The 20177-nt window shown below is 34.8% G+C and overlaps 1 protein-coding gene and 1 pseudogene across 1 annotated transcript in view; both read left to right on the forward strand.

The window, feature by feature from the left end:
- LOC113491684 (neuropeptide CCHamide-2 receptor-like) overlaps positions 1 to 20177 on the forward strand; it is a 90916-nt gene that overhangs the window by 27822 nt on the left and 42917 nt on the right. The gene's annotated exons all lie outside the window — the stretch shown is intronic.
- Positions 19470 to 19683, forward strand: LOC113500613 (annotated as a pseudogene).

Genomic DNA, 20177 nt, shown 5'->3' on the forward strand with positions numbered 1-20177 from the left:
CAGACTCCGTAATATTAGTTTCAGTACATCCAAAAGAATTATTTTATTTTTATTTCAGAGAAAATTGCTTTCGAAAGAGTATTTCTTACAATTTTATTTTCTCAAGCAGCCCTTTTATAAGAAAATCCTTTATTACAAGAGATAATTTATTTTTATTACATTGTATTTATTGATAAGCAAGAGTTCTTGTAATAAACCTTGAATGTTGAGCGAATTTTCTTGATAAAATAAAACATGGCTATTTTTAATCAAGTATGAATTATAATTTATTAATTTCCAACATGATATGGGAGTAACACGTTATTTTTATCGGCAAGCATTTTGCACGCTACCCTTCTGGGGCCGTTTCCTGAGGACCAAACGACATGCATGCTGGCCATTTTTCCCACGTTTTTTATAAACTCACTTTCTTGTTTGTTTGTCGTTCCGGTTGGATTTTTTTAAGTGAATTTTGAGGCACTTCCCAATAAGCTAGCAGGCTGAAATTCAGAATGATAGCTTCAAACGCAATCACAATGCAATTTACAACTATAAAAATGGTTGGACCGATTTTGATAAAATTTTAATGTGGTGACATTTACAAACGTGTATAATCTTTAAATCTATTATTTATTACAAGACGCCCAATATAATATCTTGCAAGGTAAATCTAATCTGAAATGCAGAGCATTATTTATGTTTATTGCGGACAAAGCAATATAATGTGACATAACAAAACGATGATGTGATGCTGGACCTGGAAGGTGGCCAGAAAAAAAACCATCGAATTTAGATTGGTTTGAATTGTCTTTTTAATTACTTTTGATTGAAAACCAAATAACAATGAAAAATGGCTCTATGCATTTTTATTCAACATGTCATAAACACTCCCACGTAATTCATCTTCAATACAAAACATAGTAGATTTAATCCGTTTGGGAGTAATGGTGCCACATACATACCTACAGAGAGACTGTCGCGCAGAACTTAAAACAACCCCCTTTTTCCACCAGGGTTAAAAATATAAATATTATCTAGTATCTGTTCACCTATTTCTAAATTACAACTATCTTCCGATATTTCTTGAACTCGCATAGCAACAAATGGCTACAATATTCTCTGTCGATTCCTTACCGTTGATTACAAGCCTATTCATAGTGGTCCCATTGATTTCGTGGTGTACCTCACTTCACCTTGTTTCGTTGTGACCACCGCAATTGGTCATTCTGCCTCCCACACCATTATTGACATTTTATCAACTGATTTAACTGTTGACCGCCTCATTATCGACGCTGTGAACGTAATTGCTGATTTGTTGACTGAAGTGTTCGGTCCTCTTTGGTGAATTCTTAATTGCTTCTGATTATAATTTTGCTCGTTTACTGATAATGATGTCAGTGATGTCCGATTTTCTGGAGCCGATGGTTTGGGATTCTTTGTTTTAATTAATTTTGTTCTTTTTCATTTTTCCGTGTTTCGGAAGGCACGTTAAATTGTGGGTCCCGGCTGTTATTCTTACATCTTTGACAGTCGTTACAAGGAGTCAGAAGCTTGAAAAGTCTGACAACCAGTCTTACCAAGGGGTATCGTGTCGCCCAGGTAACTGGGTTGAGGAGGTCGGATAGGCAGTCGCTCCTTGTAAAACACTGGTACTTAGCTGAAACCGGTTAGACTGGTAGCCGACCCCAACATAGTTGGGAAAAGGCTAGGCCAATATAATATATATATTTCAATCGACTACAAAAAAGAGGTTCTATATTAGTCTTTTTTATGTTGTTACCTCAACACAGATAAACTGATTCTATTGTTTTTTTTCTTCATTAAATGTGAAATAGCTATAATTTGGTAACGGTCCTCTTTTAAGTGGCGAAATTTCAAAGCGAAGTGTTCAAAGTGTGAATGATTTAAACTTTATATATGGCTATTAAAACTTGCTAAAACTAAAAACGTCGTATCATACCTAATATTTTGATTTCCTGTTATGCGCGGCGTATGAAATTGGAAAGGAAATTGAATCAGTGCTGCGCCATATGTGGTTCCTACTGCATTAAGAAGATGTAGATTTATAAGAAGTACAGAAAAAAAGTCTGTTGGAAATGACTCTCTAATAGTAGTCAATTCTTCTTATATTGACGGTTAGGTAGACTAAAGGCAAGAAGAAAACAGTACTTTTAACAAGACCTATAGAAATGAAACGACCCTGACCTAACCAATTACTAATGTCCTGTTGTCTGTCACCAGGCTATATCTCAAGAACCGTGATAGCATTTCTGTTAGCGCTGTATCAAAAAAATGGAAGACCGAATTGATGGGTGACAAACTTTTTTTGCAAAATTGATTTCTGTAGCGGAAAAAAAATATGCTTGTTTACTAGTATATTGAAAGGCATAGGATTTTTCCTGCCTTGAATCAGGTCAAAATACGTTTTCTTAAGGACTTGGTGTTATGACGCATGGCACTAAAAGAACCATTGAATGTCTTATTCTTTTTATAGCTTAAATTCCGCTTCTAAATTTAGTGTAATTTTTTACATTCTAAGAGATGAATCATTATCCCAACATAGCAATTAAAATTAAACAATGTTGTCATCTGCAAAAATTGCTACACATTCGTCAAATTAATTATAGCGCGGTTAATTGTTTAAATAAATTGTCTCATAGACCTTAATAGACGCTAATTGGTTAATTAAAACTAATCAACTTGAATACATAATGATAACAATCATTATCATTACCGGGGGTTTGCTTTTAGAGGTCAACCTAAATATACCTAGTGTATTGTATGTCTATTAATGAAGAGACAACAATATAATGTATAAGTCTATTTGTGACAATTGGCAAAATGTTTTTGTTGGTGTTAAGAAACCAAGTTTCAATTGCGGTTGTGTGTGATGTCCATGTTGTTGTAATAGTACCAAGTTGTAGTTTATGGTTATTTTAAATCATTCTGAAAATTATTGTCTCTATTATACTTCGAAAATGTAAATGTTAAGTTTTAAGGTAATTGTACTGTTGGTACATGTTGATAAATAAAATAAAACAACTAAGTAGTAGGAATTAGTATTTAAAATGGTTATGAAATCTGTTTGAAATCCTTTCATTTTATTGCCATGTCTAAAAAATATTTAGTAGTGAAAAACATAGACCCGAAATGACTTTCGCAGTCTCGAGGAATATAACGACTCTTAAGAAAGCCGGGGGTTGTGGTGCAACTTAAGGGGGGCGTATATTCAGCAGCGGACCGGGATAGGCTTAGATGATCGACAAATATATAAAAACGACACCTCTTATGCTCACTTCTTGCATAAAGTACAGTTGAACGTATGTTAGGTTAGATGTAGAAGCAATTGTGGACCCTGTTGAGCACCCTGTTAAATTGTGTGTAATAAATAAGACAGAACTTTTCAAAATAATACACAACATAAAACTCTCGAAAATCATAACCTTATTTTAGCACCACAAGGTGTATTGTAACTTAATAAATTCTTAAGAAATTATTCACAATGCCCCTGAAATTCTGTCTATGGAGATCTGTTCACTGAAGCAGACACAACATGTTATAAATCTGTTTACGCGGTTTTCACCTGACATGTCTGACACTTATTGTGAAGCAAATTGAATAAGACGAGTAAGGGGTTTGTTTATAAGAAGTATTTTGAGACGTCATTAAAAAACTTGAAAAATTAAAAGCACTGAAGATGATGAAGTGATGATAGTGAGGGATAGTGACATCTTTTATTGGTAAGTGACGTCAAACGAGATTGTTTTCACTGTATCCCCTTTATTTTTGTTTACGAGATAAAAATAAACTGATTATGCAGTTTTTTTTTCGTGAAATACCCTATTAAGAAATAATGTACATTACTTTTAATTTTGTAATTTTTGACTTCTCTTTTCTTTCGTCCAAGATCATGTTTTCATATATTATGATTTACTAAGAAGTAAAAACTTTGCCTAGACTACTGCAAGATCTTTTATATATAAATCGTGTTTTCATCTTGGACTCGTTTATTTAGAAAATCGGATTTCTCGAAAATAAATCTTTTAGGCTACACTAATTGTTCTAGTTACAATTTATAAGCCAGATTTTTCTTATCTTATTTTTTTTCTAGATTTCTGCCTGAGCCGTGGGTGTGATTTACGTACACGCAATTGCACATTTGGACAGGGGAATATTTATTGGCGATGTACAAAAATGTTTTACTAGAGTGTGTTATATTTGTGTGGGAGATAAAATTGCACCTACCTGTATTAGTAACAGATTTTAAAATACGTTTGAAGGATTAAGGAATAATTTATTATTACTAAGACTCCAATGTCTGTCTGTCTTTCACACCAGACTTTGTCTCATGAACTGTCATACTTAGACATTTTATTTAATTTTCGCTGATCATTAAGACAGTTGTGAGTAGTGAAATATTTGAAATAAAAAATCGAGGACTCGTCGATTACAAGTATCGATCTTTTTTCTATTTATACGGACTTCTTTCTTAATTGAGCAGTTTTTTTACTAAAGTATCGATGCCTATTGCCGGATTATTTAGCTTTAGATATATCTTTGTAACTATAACCTAAATTAATCGATCCTACTGTTTTAATAAACTCCCAAGATTTCCAATATCAAAAAATGTACGACAATGGAACTCCATTTCATGGTTGACCTTTCACCTCGAAGTAATACATCATCACTGCAAACTTCGTAAATGAACAATGGCATGAAAAGCTGAAACTAAACTAGACCACTTTTCCCTCAATTTATTTAGGTCTATTCTTATATTGTCCTTCCCAATAAACTGCCCGTCTATAGTGACAATACAGATGTGCTCGATAAATTACCTAGTTCAGCCGGAATGGCGACTGAACCTCGTCACGTAGGTACGGCTAGCAGGAAAAGTGTGAACAAAATGATATGTCTCAAACTGATTGAGTGGATTGCTGTCAGCGTGGTTGTGGGTTCGATTCTGTCTTAGGAAAAAGGTTTGCATGATGAGTGCAAGAATTTTTGTGCTGTGTCTGGGTGTATTTTAAGAATATTATTTATTATTGGAGAATTATACAAGTATGTTTTTCAGTTGTCTAGTAAACTGAATACAAGTTTTGCTTATTTTGAGACTGAGGGCAAAAGTTGTGGAATACTGTATTTTCTTTTGTATACCTAAACTGTGCACTGTTAGGGCACAATTTATATAATTCCGTGGTTATAGGCATGTCGCTTGTGGAAGTAGGTAGCTAAAAATAAGTCAAAAAAATAAAATAAATTACGATGATATGAATAGATTACGATTATAAGTTACGATGTTTACGATCTGACAGTACCTCGAAGTTTTTGCTCGTAAATCCAAGAAACCATTATTTGGGTTTAAATAAAACACAGCAATAAGCCTCCAAAATTGAGAAAACTTTTATGTAAATTTGAAATATTACAATATTATATACATGTTCATCAGCTTAATTTGCTGGCTGTACCTATCCTATATGCATCCCTTGTAAATAATATAAAGCGATGCCATAGTGCTACGCACCGGCCTTAGAGTTGTGGCTTATGACGTCAGCTCCTAGGATTACCTCATTCTATACGTCATCAAGACAAGTATAAAGCTACACATGAGGTTTGTAAACTGTAACTATTGTTTTCAGTAAATGACATTTTGTGGTGAAAAATCACATCGGGAATATTTAAAGAAACTTTTTATAAGATATTTGTGAGCTCGCTCAGCTATGCACAGATACATGTTATGCTAAATAAGTAAATAACATACGAACAATATCTTTTTGTAAGATCTTTCCAGCACTTTGATCAATGGCCAAAAAAAAGAATCACTAGCTTGGGCTGGATTGGGCGGAGGATGGGCTGTTGTACCGCAACTTATTGAAGACCTATGTCCAGCAGTGGGATTGGATTTGATTTAATATAAAAATTAGATTCAAATATAAAGAAATTATCACCATTGCCATCTTTATGCTGTTTTGCTATATCTAACTTCAAAAATTGTAGAAACAATATTAAATTTTAACATTTTTGTTTCAGGTAAGTAAACGATCGATAAAGAGATTTTAAGGTAGCCGACACTGATAGTTACAATTTGTTACACCTTTATTTTATTTGGGTAAGTAAAATACAATCCAAATTAATAAAAATAAGTCTTAGAGCGTGTAAGGTCACTGGTGACCAATAAACCACACGCTTTATACAACTCGGTGTTTAAGAAGACAAAAACAAAAGCAGTAAAAACTCGAAACGTCTGGACTTTCAGTAATGAAGAAGAAAATAAAATTCACGTCCTATAAAGCAATAAATTTAGCAATTAAACCTTCACCGATGTCCTGAGATGAAATTAATAGCTCTATTCTATCTCCGTCGTTGGACAGACATTCTTACAGTGGACGACCACTCGGTGATGTTTTCATAATGACACTAGTTCCAATGGTAAGAAATTTAACTCTTAAACCAGGAGTATGGCCGTTGTGGAAACGAGATGGGGCTATATACCGCGTAATGCTGTCCCGCTTCAACAAAGACAAACTCCCCATATACAAAGCAGCCTTTATCGCCTGAATGGGTTATGTCATCTGTTTTATATTTGATGTTATTTTAAACTAGTTTAAAAGTGGTTTCATCCGTACTAGTCCTGTTTCATATGCTACTACTACATGAACACCGGTTTTAGTATCTTTGTTTTATTGTATTTTATTTATCTTACTTACTGCATACCACTGAAGAGAAACGGCATCACCCAAATCCTGCATCTGGATTTACAAAGACACAAAGATTCTGTATCCTGGCCCCACGCAGAATGCGTTTAACCGCCAGCATTTCCTTCAATTCCGAACCCAAACATTTCGACAAGAAAAGACGATTTAACTTTTTGTGCAAATAACTACACGCCAATAAAAAACCTCAAGATCTGCTGCTGCAAATATTAGAAGTAGATTTTTTGCAAAAAAAATTAAATGGTATTTTCTTGTCGAAATGTTTTTTATGTCTTCTAACATGTCATTGCATTTAACATGACAACAGCACTTATTGTTCCATTGCATCTGGCCGAAAGTGTTACAGCAAAGCATCCAAAACCCTCCACCTTTACACCTACAGCCTCCATACTACACGCTCGTCTAGTAAGTAATTTATTGCATCGCTCGAAAGCGCTGACCTGGCTTCATGCGGTTATTCGCACTCAAACTTGGTCTTTGAGCTAGGCTACACTCGGCTATTGAATGTTCTAACCCATTTAAAGGAGTTGGTCAACTATTTGCATTTCAAAAAGTCTTTGTTCCATTAATTCTTCGTCTTCGGTTGGTATAAATGGAATTACAACACAAAATAAAAGAAATTATTTAAACCTTTTTTATTCGTACAACCGATGTCAACTTATTCTAGTTAAAAAATATCATATGCATCCATTAATACCAATGTTATAAACTTATAATACACTAGTTTTTCGCCCTCGTCTTCGCCCACGTCAAGGTCGGTTATATCGCGCCTCCACGAGAACTCTTCAAAAGTCCGGGATAAAACTATTAAATGTTCTTTCTCAAAGTCAACTCTATCTCTGTACCAATTTTCATTAAAATCAGTTCAGTGGTTTAGACGTGAAAGCGTAACAGACAGACAGACAAACAGAGTTACTTTCGCATTTATAATATTAGTAGGGATTGATCATTTACGTGGCATGGGATTACGTCGGACTAGCAACGTTAGGTAGAACATTATCTTTTTGCTAGGAGAGAAAGAGAAAAAAGATGTCTGAGCATACCCTATGCACGAACACAAGTTATTACGAACCGTTGTGAAATTTAATAATGTCATAATAAACAACACATACGTGTGAAAAAAGCTCATATTTTTTCTTTAACACGTAATAATATTTTTAATATGTATTAAATAATAGCAGAGTTTCTTTACTTTCGATTCTTAATGCAAGACCGTTGTTATTGTAGAAGCGAGATAGCTCTAAATTGATGCTATTTGCGTCTCTTTTCCACAATGACAACAGTCCGGTTTCAAGCAAAGTAGAGGCACAGGAAGAGATTAAAAAAGTACGCACACTGAACATTCTCAAAGCTAACAATTTATGTTGTGTAAATAAGTTTGTCACAGGCAATTAATCATATTCCTGTACTTACGCTTCCCCTGAGTTTATTAACGATGTTTTCTCGAGCCAACAATATATTTCAGTGCTTCTGGTGAAATGCGACGTTTATATTTAATTTCAAACAAATTGAATTACTTAAATATAGACAGTATTGTACACAACAATTACACAGCCCTTTTCCGCCCACGGTGAGTCATAAGTATTCCCTTTTTTCCTGCCATGTTCAACGGTCTTGGGCCAGAATCATCCAGACTCGACTCGAGACTATAACTACATCGTCAACCCATCTTGCTCCCGGACAAGTCTCTCTCGGACACTTCATCTGGTCAAGTGACCTGGCCAGCTCCACTTCATACTCGTCATCTTATGTGTGAGCGTCCATGTCTCGGCACCATAGCTTCTTAATGACAAATTGCACAATTATTAATACTCCTATTGTTATCAGAGACGTCATATCCTGATCAAATATACAGCACTCAATCAAATTGAAAAAATACTAGTCAATAACAACAGCTTTTGATTTGACGTGACTCGTAAAAAGCAACAGATTTCACAAACATTTGCCAAATATAAATTTATCAAGTTCAATTCCTCTACTATAAAAAACTGAAAAATAAATACGAAAAGCTTTACTATGATCAAATCGAAAGGGAGAATAGCACTGCGCGTAGCTGCATCTCGCTCGCACGACGGCAACAGTCATTTTATTTCGCTCATAGTAACGCTTTAAACAAAATTTATTTTTCCTAAAATAAACATAGTGTTACACCTGATGTATGAAAAAAATACAGAATTGGTTTATAAGAACACTGAATTTCACTATGATGTAATCATAAGCGAAAAACAGACGGAGATTTAGATTAGGTACTCGATGGCGTGGGAGTTGTTTTCCTAAAACCACCGGTTCCTGACGTAAAATCATATAAAACTTGTCTCATATGTTGAAGAATGCCTGATAACTTCTAAAACCTTGATATGAATAGTTTGAGAACTCCAAATAGAGATGAAGAAGACCCCGAGACAGCCATAAATAGTGTGTCAGCTTTTATAGGGTGGAGATACGAGCCGCTTAGGACGCATGGACTCTAGTGTGCTAGATTTTATAGCCACATAGGGTACATAAACGTTGCCGTAAAAAAATTACCTAATGGAAATATTTGAGCTATCGATCAGTGACCTTGGTAGCCAAGTTTAGCCTCAGATTCCTTCTTTGAACGTTATTCTAACTATAATACTACAAACGATATTAATGCTATGGTTATGCATGATACATGGTAAAAAAGTGTGGTCAAAAGTGATTTGAAAGAAATTGAAAATCACCTTCCCCATTGGACTTATTTCATTTGGAAACTTTTTTCATACATAAGAAACCTCTAAAAATAACTATGTTTATCTACTAAATTATGCATGAGTCGTACTTTAAAATCTCACTCTTGAGTCACTCTATCCGTGCGAAAAAAGCCGCATCAGAATGTGTTCCATAGCTTTGAAGATAGAAGAATACACAGGAACAGATAGACAGACAGCTCGGGCGACTTCGTTTGTAATATTATGTATTTATTTTTTCATTACAACAAAATATATAAAGAGAAAAGTATTTTTTTTAAATAACATGAAACAAAATCAAATGATCTCCAAATCTATTCATAGATAGACAGATTAATTTTTTATTCATTCTTTAAACATTTTATTCGCTAAAACTATATTACAATCACAATAGACCAGTAATGTTCGTACAAAGGACCTTCGACCCTTTAAAGGTCAGTTTAACACAAGTAATTTATGCAGAGATTAGAATTAACATTCAATTAAACAATGTTGTTCGTTTCATTGAAACTGTGTTACAAACAACAAACTTATCCGAATACTCAGTATCTATTGTGAACTACGAAACTACGATAACAATAATATTCTGACCGAAAATAGACACATCAGTTGATTATAAAATTAACTTTCGTAAAGAGCACATAACATGCCGAATATCTCGGACTGGTTAAGAAAAGAATAGGGATGATCATCATCATCATCATCAGCCTATCGCAGTCCTCTCCAAGTGCACGCCACTGAGATCGATTTTCGGCTTCTCGCATCCAGCTCCTGCCAGCCGTCTTGCGCAAATCATCACTCCACCGTGCCTGAGGACTACTATAGGGATGATGACTGGGTATAAAAAGAAAAAATAATTGAAAAGTATGAGACACGTATTTTTTCCTTTTTCCGAAAAACTAGAATTGACAAAGATTAACTGCTTTAAAGTTTAGGAGAGGGGGCTTGTGACGTAACGATAGAGTAAAATGTATACTCAATCGTGACGTCACGCATAAGTTTCATTCACTGTAATTTGGTCAATTTATGTTGGCGGGACAAATTAAAAAATACGTATCCATTATTATACAAAAAACTACAAGACGGACACTGCAAAAAAAAATTGTCATCATCCCTATTCATATAGCACCTCCAAGTATTGGAATCAGGTTAAGACGAAGAAGATGAAACTATCGAAAACATACGAACGTATTAATAACAGTTTGTGGTTTACACAATAGAATCCCAAGCCCGAATACAATATAAGTCTTTTCATTGAAACTGCAGGAAGCAAACGTTCCGAACCGAGAGTCACTTGGAAACAATGTCCAAAAGCCATACCTGCCCGCCTACAATGAGATTTTCATCAAATATTAACGTCGTTGTGTGAGCGAGACAGCGCTATACATAGTATAGAGCAACACCTCGCATTCACAATAGTTATACTTTATCTATTGTGCAGGCACCTCATGGTAAAGGCACTGGGAACAATTACGGTTTCAGGAAATTCCATTAAATCCTTCGAAACAGCATCATGTCCGGTAACAATAAATTGCACTTCTAAAGGTGCAAAGTTCTATCTACCGGCGTTCAATGCGGTCTAAAGTATTAATACAATGTTGGCTTGGAACAATTGAATGTTACAAATCAAGATTTCTTGCTTTGTTAACCGCAAATGGCAGTATTATCTCGCTCTAAAGACTTTTAAGAGCTAAGAGATCTTAAATTTTTGCTGCACGGATAGCCGAGTAGTCATCACCCAAACTCATATTACGCGTCCTGTCGTTGTTTCAATCACCGCGAAATGGGTCTGGGTTTCTTATGCATACGACTTGAATGTTTATGCAATCTCCTCGCAATAGTCATTCAATAACTTCGGGAATGGTTTTAAAAAAAATCTAAATATTTTGACAACTTTTCAGGCGACGATTTCAGTTTTGTTTTATCGAAATAAGTTCAGAAATTTACAATTTCAATCGTATAAAACAAGTATCAAACACTCAAATATAATTCTAATGTTCTCATTAAATAGGTACTTCTCAAACTCCTGCTCTAAACAAACTCACACGTTCCCATGTAACAGTAATAGCGAAACAATTATCGATACTTATACGGGTTCACTTCAATCAGTAAGTTTAAACTTGAACTATTGATACTGACCGAGAGTGTTGTACAGCTTCCACTGTATCTGGCCATGGTTCAAACTGACGTAAACGACGGGGATCATGTACGTGTTAGAAGTTTTGCATAGAAATATTGTGTTTTTGAAAATCACTGAATAAATATGTTTTACACTACCGATTTATGTTTTGGCAGTATTAAATTTCGAAGACTTTGGAGTTTCTTGCCGGTTCATCTTCATAAGAATGACACTTTGGAACCGCGCAATTAGAGTCATCAATGTAACGTTTTGAAAGTGCCTGGAAAATGGTCTACGTACTTGAAATGAAAACTTTTTATTTCGAACTGGCTGTTGCTCGCGACTTCGTATCCGTGGATAGAAGATATATGTAAGTTATGATTTATACCTGCCCTGTTTTTTTCACATTTTTCATTGTATCTTCGCTCCTATTAGTCGCAGCGTGATGATTTACAGCTCGATGAATGGTCTATTCAACACAAAAATAATTTTTCAATTTGGACCAGTAGTTCCTGAGATTAGCGCGTTCAAACAAACAAACTCTTCAGCTTTATATATTAGTATAGATTTGACTGGTGAAGGAAAATGTATAGATAGTTATTTGAGGCATAATACCAGGCTATATACGTCCCACTGCTAGGCATAGGCCTCCTGCCGAACAGGGAAGGTTTGAGCATTGATAAATATAAATTAATGTTCAGGCATCAGGAAGCTAATTTTTAATTTGATCGATAAATAGAGGAAAAAGACAAAATTATTTTTCAGTATCGAAGAGTAATATTGGAGGCCTGTTGCTGAGGCTCCTTTGCCTATCTGTCATCAGGCTATTTCTCATGATCTGTGTCTTCGCACTTTTGAAATTAGCGTAGATGACAGATTTCTGTTGTTGCTACATTAAAAAAAAAACTCTATATATATTTAAAATAAAATCGAGCTTACGACAAAGCGAATTCTATTTTATATTTGATTGATAATCTCAAAACACTAATAAAAGTAAAACATTACTTTCTTCAATTTCTCTTGAGAAAACATTGGTAGAATAGATTCAAGAGTATAATATTTCTTCAAGTAGTAGATTATACATTTCTATTTATTCCTTTGTATTAACTGGCAATAAAGGTATTGTATAGACAACAGAAAGCTGCATTTTATTGCCTCATTGCGTTATTCATTACAGAGATCGTGGCCGGAGTAATAAAACATGAAGGATCAGAGAATGGAAGCCTTTTATTGCGATATTTAATCGTATCTTTGAAAACATAATGAAAAGGTAAGACAGCGGTTTTCATATAAAAAGGGGAACTGCTTCTCTATGATTCTAAGGAAAGAAAGAAAGAGAAAGAAAAGAAGGTTCATTTGACAAGCCTAAGGCACACAATAACAATGATAAATTACACAGAAGAAAGACATAAAAGTAGGTATCCTGTGCCCCACAACTGCGCCAAATGTGCTAAGTTCGGCAAAAAGGGCCACAGAATGCCTGACACTGATGTTCAACTAAGTCTTTTGAGACGTCACAGGTGTTTATAGCGTGTGATTTAAAGTAATTAAATTAGAAATATGTGTAACAGGATAAAATAAACAAAAAATACAGGCAGGAAAAAGGATTTTAGGAATTTAGAAGTATAATAAAAGTGCATTAACTAGGACCTTATAGAAATTGACTGTCACAAGGCGACTCGCAGAGATAAAGCACTACACACAAGGGTTTTGTACACAAAGTATGAAATCGGAAACCTATTACTAAGAGTAAACTGTTTTTCTGTTCGTCTGTCACCAAGCTGCATCTCTTGAACTTTTTAGTTTATTAAGTTACATTTTTATAGGTGTTTCTGTTGCCTATATAAGCTATGTCATACAACAAAATTTATGAAGTTTTGCCAGTTTCTCTATATAAGAATGACATTATGGAACTGAACACCTAGAGCCAATATTATACCGCTTAGAAAGTGTCTAAAAACTTTAGATTTTGACGTAAATAAAGATAGTTTTATAGTTATTGCTAGCTTTTCGCCCGCGGCTTCGCCCGCGTCGAGGTCGGTTATATCGCGTTTCCAAGAGAACTCTTCAAAAATCCGTGATAAAAACTATTCTATGTTCTTTCTCAAGGTCAACTCTATCTCTGTACCAAATTTCATTAAAATCAGTTCAGTGGTTTAGACGTGAAAGCGTAACAAACAGACAGACAGACAGAGTTATTTTCGCATTTATAATATTACTAGCTGTTGAAGATATAAGTTATGATTTATACCCGCCCTGTTTTTTTCACATTTTCCAATGTATCTTCGCTCCTATTAGTCACAGCATGATGGTTTATAGCCTAAAGCCTTCCTCGATGAATGGTCTATTCAACACAAAAAGAATTTTCCAATTTGGACCAGTAGTTCCTGAGATTAGCGCGTTCAAACAAACAAACTCTTCAACTTTATATATTAGTATAGATATAGAAGTATAGATTATTTAATATAACTAAATTCTGGTCGATATCTGATCACGCAGCGCCACATTATGGGTCTATCTACATGACCAGGTACAACAGCAACCCGACTGTTAGAATTGTCGCGTACTCTCCTAATCAGTGATGCTGAACGTTGTCTCAAAAGTGAACCGAAGTTATTGACTGCTCGGATAGCAGAGAGGTTGACATCATCAGGCTATACTCACTGTGCAGGTATGCAGGTTCGATCCCCGCGTAGGACAAGCGTTTGTCTGATCTACGAGTGCTTGTTCTGAGACTGGATGTCTATACGTATTTGAATTGAATGTTCGTGCAAACCCCGCGACACAAGGATTAAATTCAGTAATTTGGGAGTCATATGAATAAAACGCGATCAACGTGCGTTGCTAAGCTAGAGATTCAATTTATGATAACTTTATTTATCCGAACAGTAGGAGATTACAGATCGAGATTAAAAGCTGTTTGCTCTATTTAAGCTGCCAAGTTCAATGTATTAGCGCTCCGAGAGACAGATATTATGTAATGTATTATAACTCATGTTCCAGGTCTGGGTATACTTAACGTAGGCGTTTTTCTCAACACAAAAATGCGGTCAAATGCGAGGACTCGCAACACTGGTCCAAAAATAATGGTCTCCCATTAAGTTTCTGACCATACCAAGAATTCCTTATCCTCATTTCATATTAGTATTTCAGCTTTAAATATTTAGTTCTAGCGGCAACAAAAATCTATCACATCATGTATGGAAATCTAATCTGTGAAGTTTCCTGAATTGATAGACGGAGTTACAGACGGTTAGACAGCGGAGCCTTTTAATTATTTGCGTACGGAACCCTATGAACAATAAGTCATCAGAGGGTTGAGACAATCGTATTAGCACAATCATATATAATCATTATACGTATAGAAAACATCCTTTTTTGTCTAATGATGTGACTTGCTTTTCAAAAACAAAAAAGTGTTTAAATTGGAACTAATATAAAACACTTTTCATGATTCTATCAATTCTCAGTTCACAAATATTATACAAATCGTCTCTCTCACTCAGATGTGCTAATAATCTTGTTTTCAATATTGTTATTCGACATCTATCTCCATACTCAAAATAATGAATCGATTGCACGTCCATGCCAGCGTCCACTTATGGTTCAGCCACTCAAAAACAAAGCCTATACCCATATAAACAGAGTGCAAATACCATTGTGCGTCACTACAGTACTTGAAACAGCTGGTGTCCGAATATTGAATACTTTCGTTTATGTACGTAACGGCAAGTCTCTGATTTATTTTTGATTGGTGTTATATCAACACAGACATTTGCGTCAACAACTCAGCGTAGATTGGTTATCACGTCTTGAATTCATTTTGATATCTTTTTTAGATACTTATAGATCAGGAGCTCGTGGCTAAGCTACAGCTGCAAAAGTTGATCGATCACGGGTTAAGCTGGTCGGTCCGTGCATTGGTGACCTTTTATGTCATAAAAAAATCTTCCATGTTTCGGAAGGCACGTTTTGTTGTGAGTCCCAGCTGTTATGTATACATCTTTAAAAGTTACTACGGGTAGTTTGAAACGAAAAAGTCAAATAACCAGTCTTACTAAGGGGTGTCGTGTTACTCATGTGACTGGGATATTCTGGGATAAAGATGTCAAAGAGGCAATCGCTCCTTGTTAAGCATTAGTACTTAGCTGCATCCGTTTAGGTGGGAAAAGGCTAAGAACATGAGATATTTTGTGATAGTGCGACGAGTAATACGACGGAGTGGGCAAAAAAACGTATCGCGTTGACCTATAAAAAGGGACGAAGGCAGGAAGGAAGAAACCTCTTTGTAAATAAGGCAACGCAAGTTTTCGTTGCTAGACTACTTTAGTTTTTCCGAATATTTGTCCAAGTCTAGTCAGCAAAAGAATTTACGGAGCATAATCGGATTTGTAAAGCACCATAATATACGTCACATTATCACTTGAGATTTAATAGCGGATAGTAAGTAGGTAATTTATTTTTATAAATACTTTTTTCTTTAATAACATAGCGGCTTCTGCAGTTGGGATTTTAATTCTTATATCTCAAGGCCACAAGCTCACAGGCTCTAAAGCCACATGCACTAAAACACCGAGTCTGAGAAAAAGTATACAATAGACAAAAGGCCTTTCACCCCTATTGAAAAGCAAACATAAAACCAAGACGTCCTAATCAGCAAACGTTTATATGAAAACAAAATACTGTATGTCAAAATTACGCACTAACACCCTAACATTAAAACATCCAGATAAGCGTCGTTGAGTGTCAACATCTCCCTTACATACATAAGTATTATAAGACATCGTTTATGAGATGACAAAGCTTAAGAATTCCGTGCAAAATATCTGTTTATGGGTTTCCCTGCTGGCACAGCGTTTTGTTTCCGCTTACGATGATAATACATAAGGGGACAACTCCCATTTCTGTTATAAATTGCAAGCCGTTAAGGATGCTATATATAATAATATCTCTACATAAACTCGTGTCGTTTTTTGGAGCCAAGGATGAGTTTTTGTGGAAATTTTTATAAGCTTTTCGATGCGTTGATATAAGATACGTGGATGGACAAGTCTTTCACGTCATTACCCAGTTCACGATTTTCCGTAAAGCAATGTCGTTCTTTCCAAAATGTTTAAATAAATTTTCCTTCTTTAGCAAGGAACGCCATGACTGTGTGGAGTTTGATATTCTCTATGTCTCCAGTTTTTATTCCGATTGGCAAGAGTCATCTAATAACAAAATTCCAGCAAGACTTGGTATTAACATTGATAAGTCCAATTAACAGGTTCAATTAAAATTACTCCGATTGCTAACGTTCAAACTTTCCATTCCTCGTTCTTACTCGTCTGTCAGCCTTCTTAAGAATAGTTTGGAAAATGCCACCTTGAAAAAACAAAGTGACTTTACACCATGATCGTCTCCATAGGATGTTTACACAGCATTAAATTACAGATAGATTGAAAAGCTTGATGTTCGCTCTGCTCCCAAAAAATAAGGACAAAAATTATGAAATCCGATATCATGTAGGAAAGTTACCAAGAACATCACTTAACAAGGGTCCAGGAAGTGAACGGTAATTGAATATTATCGAGTAGGCTGACAGGATGAGGACGAAGGGTTTCTATAGGTGCAGGCTGTGTAACTTGTTTAAATAGAACCCATAGGGCTATTGTGTAAGTTGCAAAGTGATCGCGCAGGGTTGTCGTTGTCAAAAATGATGTTTGTAAGTCGATAAATTTTCGATTTTAGTTTCGATTTTTTTGTAAGCTGTTAATATTTGAGAGAACTTACAATATCGAACATTAATACCGTTTCTGTATGTAATAAGATCAATTTTATCCAAAATTGTTTTTTTTTTCAGCAAATTAATAATTAATAGTACAATTTAGTCGTCGAGGTCTTATTCCTCTCATAGAAAATTGTTGACATAAATAAGGACTTATAAAACTTACTATTGTTATGCCTACCTGTCACCGTTACATAATTAATTACATCAACTTCTAAATCTACTACGACTGTTTTAAAGGTTTGAGTTCCAAAATAACTGGCAGCGAGATATACATAAACAACTTTCTTTTATAATCAAAACAATGTTATTGTGACCCGGCCATGAACTTACATAACAAAACCGCGTCAGCAATAAAGGTTTAACGGAAACTTTAGTTTGTAACTAAATCAGAACTTCTTTGATGTAAACTTGGTTTAAACAAGACTGAATCACAAAATCCGGTTTAGAGCCAGAATAAATTAATAGTAGTTATTATTTTTATCACAGCTAGTCTATCACTATCTGTAATAAAAAGTATAAAAATACAAGATATATGTTTTTTATTATTTTCTTAATTGAAATGCTTAAGATGATTTGAGTTCGACGTTACAATTTTGTGACATCTTTTGTTTGTCATCATGTCATCATCTTTTGTCTAATTACCTAATTAGTTATGATTTGGTAATAGCTTTGATAGCGTCTTATTATATTAATTATTTACAAGTTAATGGCGTCATGAACGATGTGGTATTAAAATTGGATATTGGGACGTTCTTTTATTATCTAATAAGTACTTTGTAATTCTGTTTTAGTATTCTTCTTCTATGAAGGCAATTTTAATCGAGAAAATCCTATGTTTGCCCATTTTCTTTCGTCTATAGAGCATGAAATATAATACGCCCAATGGAATAATAACAACAAACTTCCATTGTTTACCAAAGTGTCGTTTTGAGGTTATATTATTTAGATTTCCTTAAAACTTACTCCAGTTTTATTTACTATTGAGAAATTTATGTGACAGCTGATAAGATAGCTCTGGCACGTCAATAGGAAGTGAGAAAAGTTTTAAAGGACATTTGAATTTTCGTTTTCAAGTTTCTTGAATTTTGAATATTGTAGATATAAAACTTGGAAATAGTTTTGGAAGTGTAAAATAAATTCTATGAGATGCAGTCGTAAATCACGTAAATGGTGGTTCCCTTTTCAACTTCTGTAAAAGATATATAATCTTTATGTCGCAGGGATTTTCACAAATGTATGAAGGATCGCAACGCATTACCATACACTGACACAAAAACGCGGATGACGTAGCACGGCGGTTCAGGTTTAGTCAGTAAGAGTCTGACACTACCTATTTCCTCCCCCGGGGGAGTGGGTGTCCATGAGGATTCCCCGCCTTAAAAAAGGGGGTTTCAGAAACATTTAAGTTATTTTGCGTAATTATACCTAGACTTAGGACAAGCATTTGTGGCGCTCCCAAAATTTTATCCTACGCGGGGATCGAAACATTGTTTTGACATTACTGCCAAAAGAAGTCACTTCTATTTTTAATTTGTTTGTGAGTAAATATTGTTGTATAGATTCGATTAACGTATGTTTAATACATGTAAGTCTAATGCCAAGGGTCAAATGTCACAACGCAATGTATTTAACATAAATTACGAATTTCATTCTTAACTTATGTGATTTTTGTTGTATCAACTGTACATTCATATAATTATTTGAAGCACTATTTCTATTTATTTTCTTCTCCCATACTAATTTGACTTTGATTGTGTTGCAAGAGGTTTCACAAACATTCAAGTAACATGCGTAAAACCAGACTCAGAACAAGCATTCGTGGATCACATAAATACCTGTCCTACGCGGTGATCGAACCAAATATACGTCGTGTAAAGTGGGTTTGGAGTGGTGACCTTTATAACTCTGTCTACTGCTAACCACTAACCTTTTGTTAATAGTAAAGTAAGTTTTGAACTACTTTCGTAGTATAAGCACAATTAAGTTTATAATTAAGTACATAGTGCAATTATTTGATGTAAAGATTTCTAAATAAATCTGTTTAACCATGTAAATATTTCCAAATATGAAGTGACTCTTAAACGAGTCAATAGATGGCGCTGTGCTGATGACGTCATCATTCTAAATGGAGGTGTTAAGATCCTTCGCGGCTTAACGACTAGCCCTGTGGGACTTAAATCGTTATGGCTTGTCGGCCTTTTGGCTAAGATCAAAGTGTAGTATCTGTTCTTTTCAGCTTAATATCAGAAAGTGCCCTCACTGAGGGTCCAGTATATTGACGATAATTATTTGAAGTTGGACTGATTTTTGTAAATTGACGGGATGTTCAGGGCTCGCTCCACTCCTGTCTCGAGTCGGCCCGGCATTGCAATAATGTCGGCGTACAATGTAGCAGATTAGCTGTCTGTTTGTTTGTGTTACCAAAAAAAATCAGAGTTAAATATGTTAAACTTGGATGTTGAGTCTTACAGCTAAGCGATACTTAAAGTGACATTTTACTTCGTTAGTGATGAAGACCGCATGTCAATTTTGTCCGAGGTACTTAGCTAGGTGGTAGTAACACATTAAAAGTGTAGATAAGTATTATATAATACGACGTACAAATAATCGTAGTAGGTATGTGTAAGGCATCGGATAAAGAAATAGTTCACGTACTTTTTAAACTACTAAATTTAGTCAGGTTTTGAAAAGGATCTCAAATTTTATACATTTTCGCAGACAAAAGAGTATTCTTTGAAACGTGTTGTACACTTCATTCAAATAAAAAGTATGTATTGAAGATTTTGAAGCCTCACTGAGTTTTTATTTTACCATTTTTTACCTTTTTGAAGTGTTACAAAATTATCAAAATAAAATTAAATTTCAACAGGATTGGTAAAAAGAAAAATGAG

This window comes from Trichoplusia ni, chromosome 1 (genome assembly GCF_003590095.1).
Source record: "Trichoplusia ni isolate ovarian cell line Hi5 chromosome 1, tn1, whole genome shotgun sequence".
Lineage (NCBI taxonomy): Eukaryota > Metazoa > Arthropoda > Insecta > Lepidoptera > Noctuidae > Trichoplusia > Trichoplusia ni.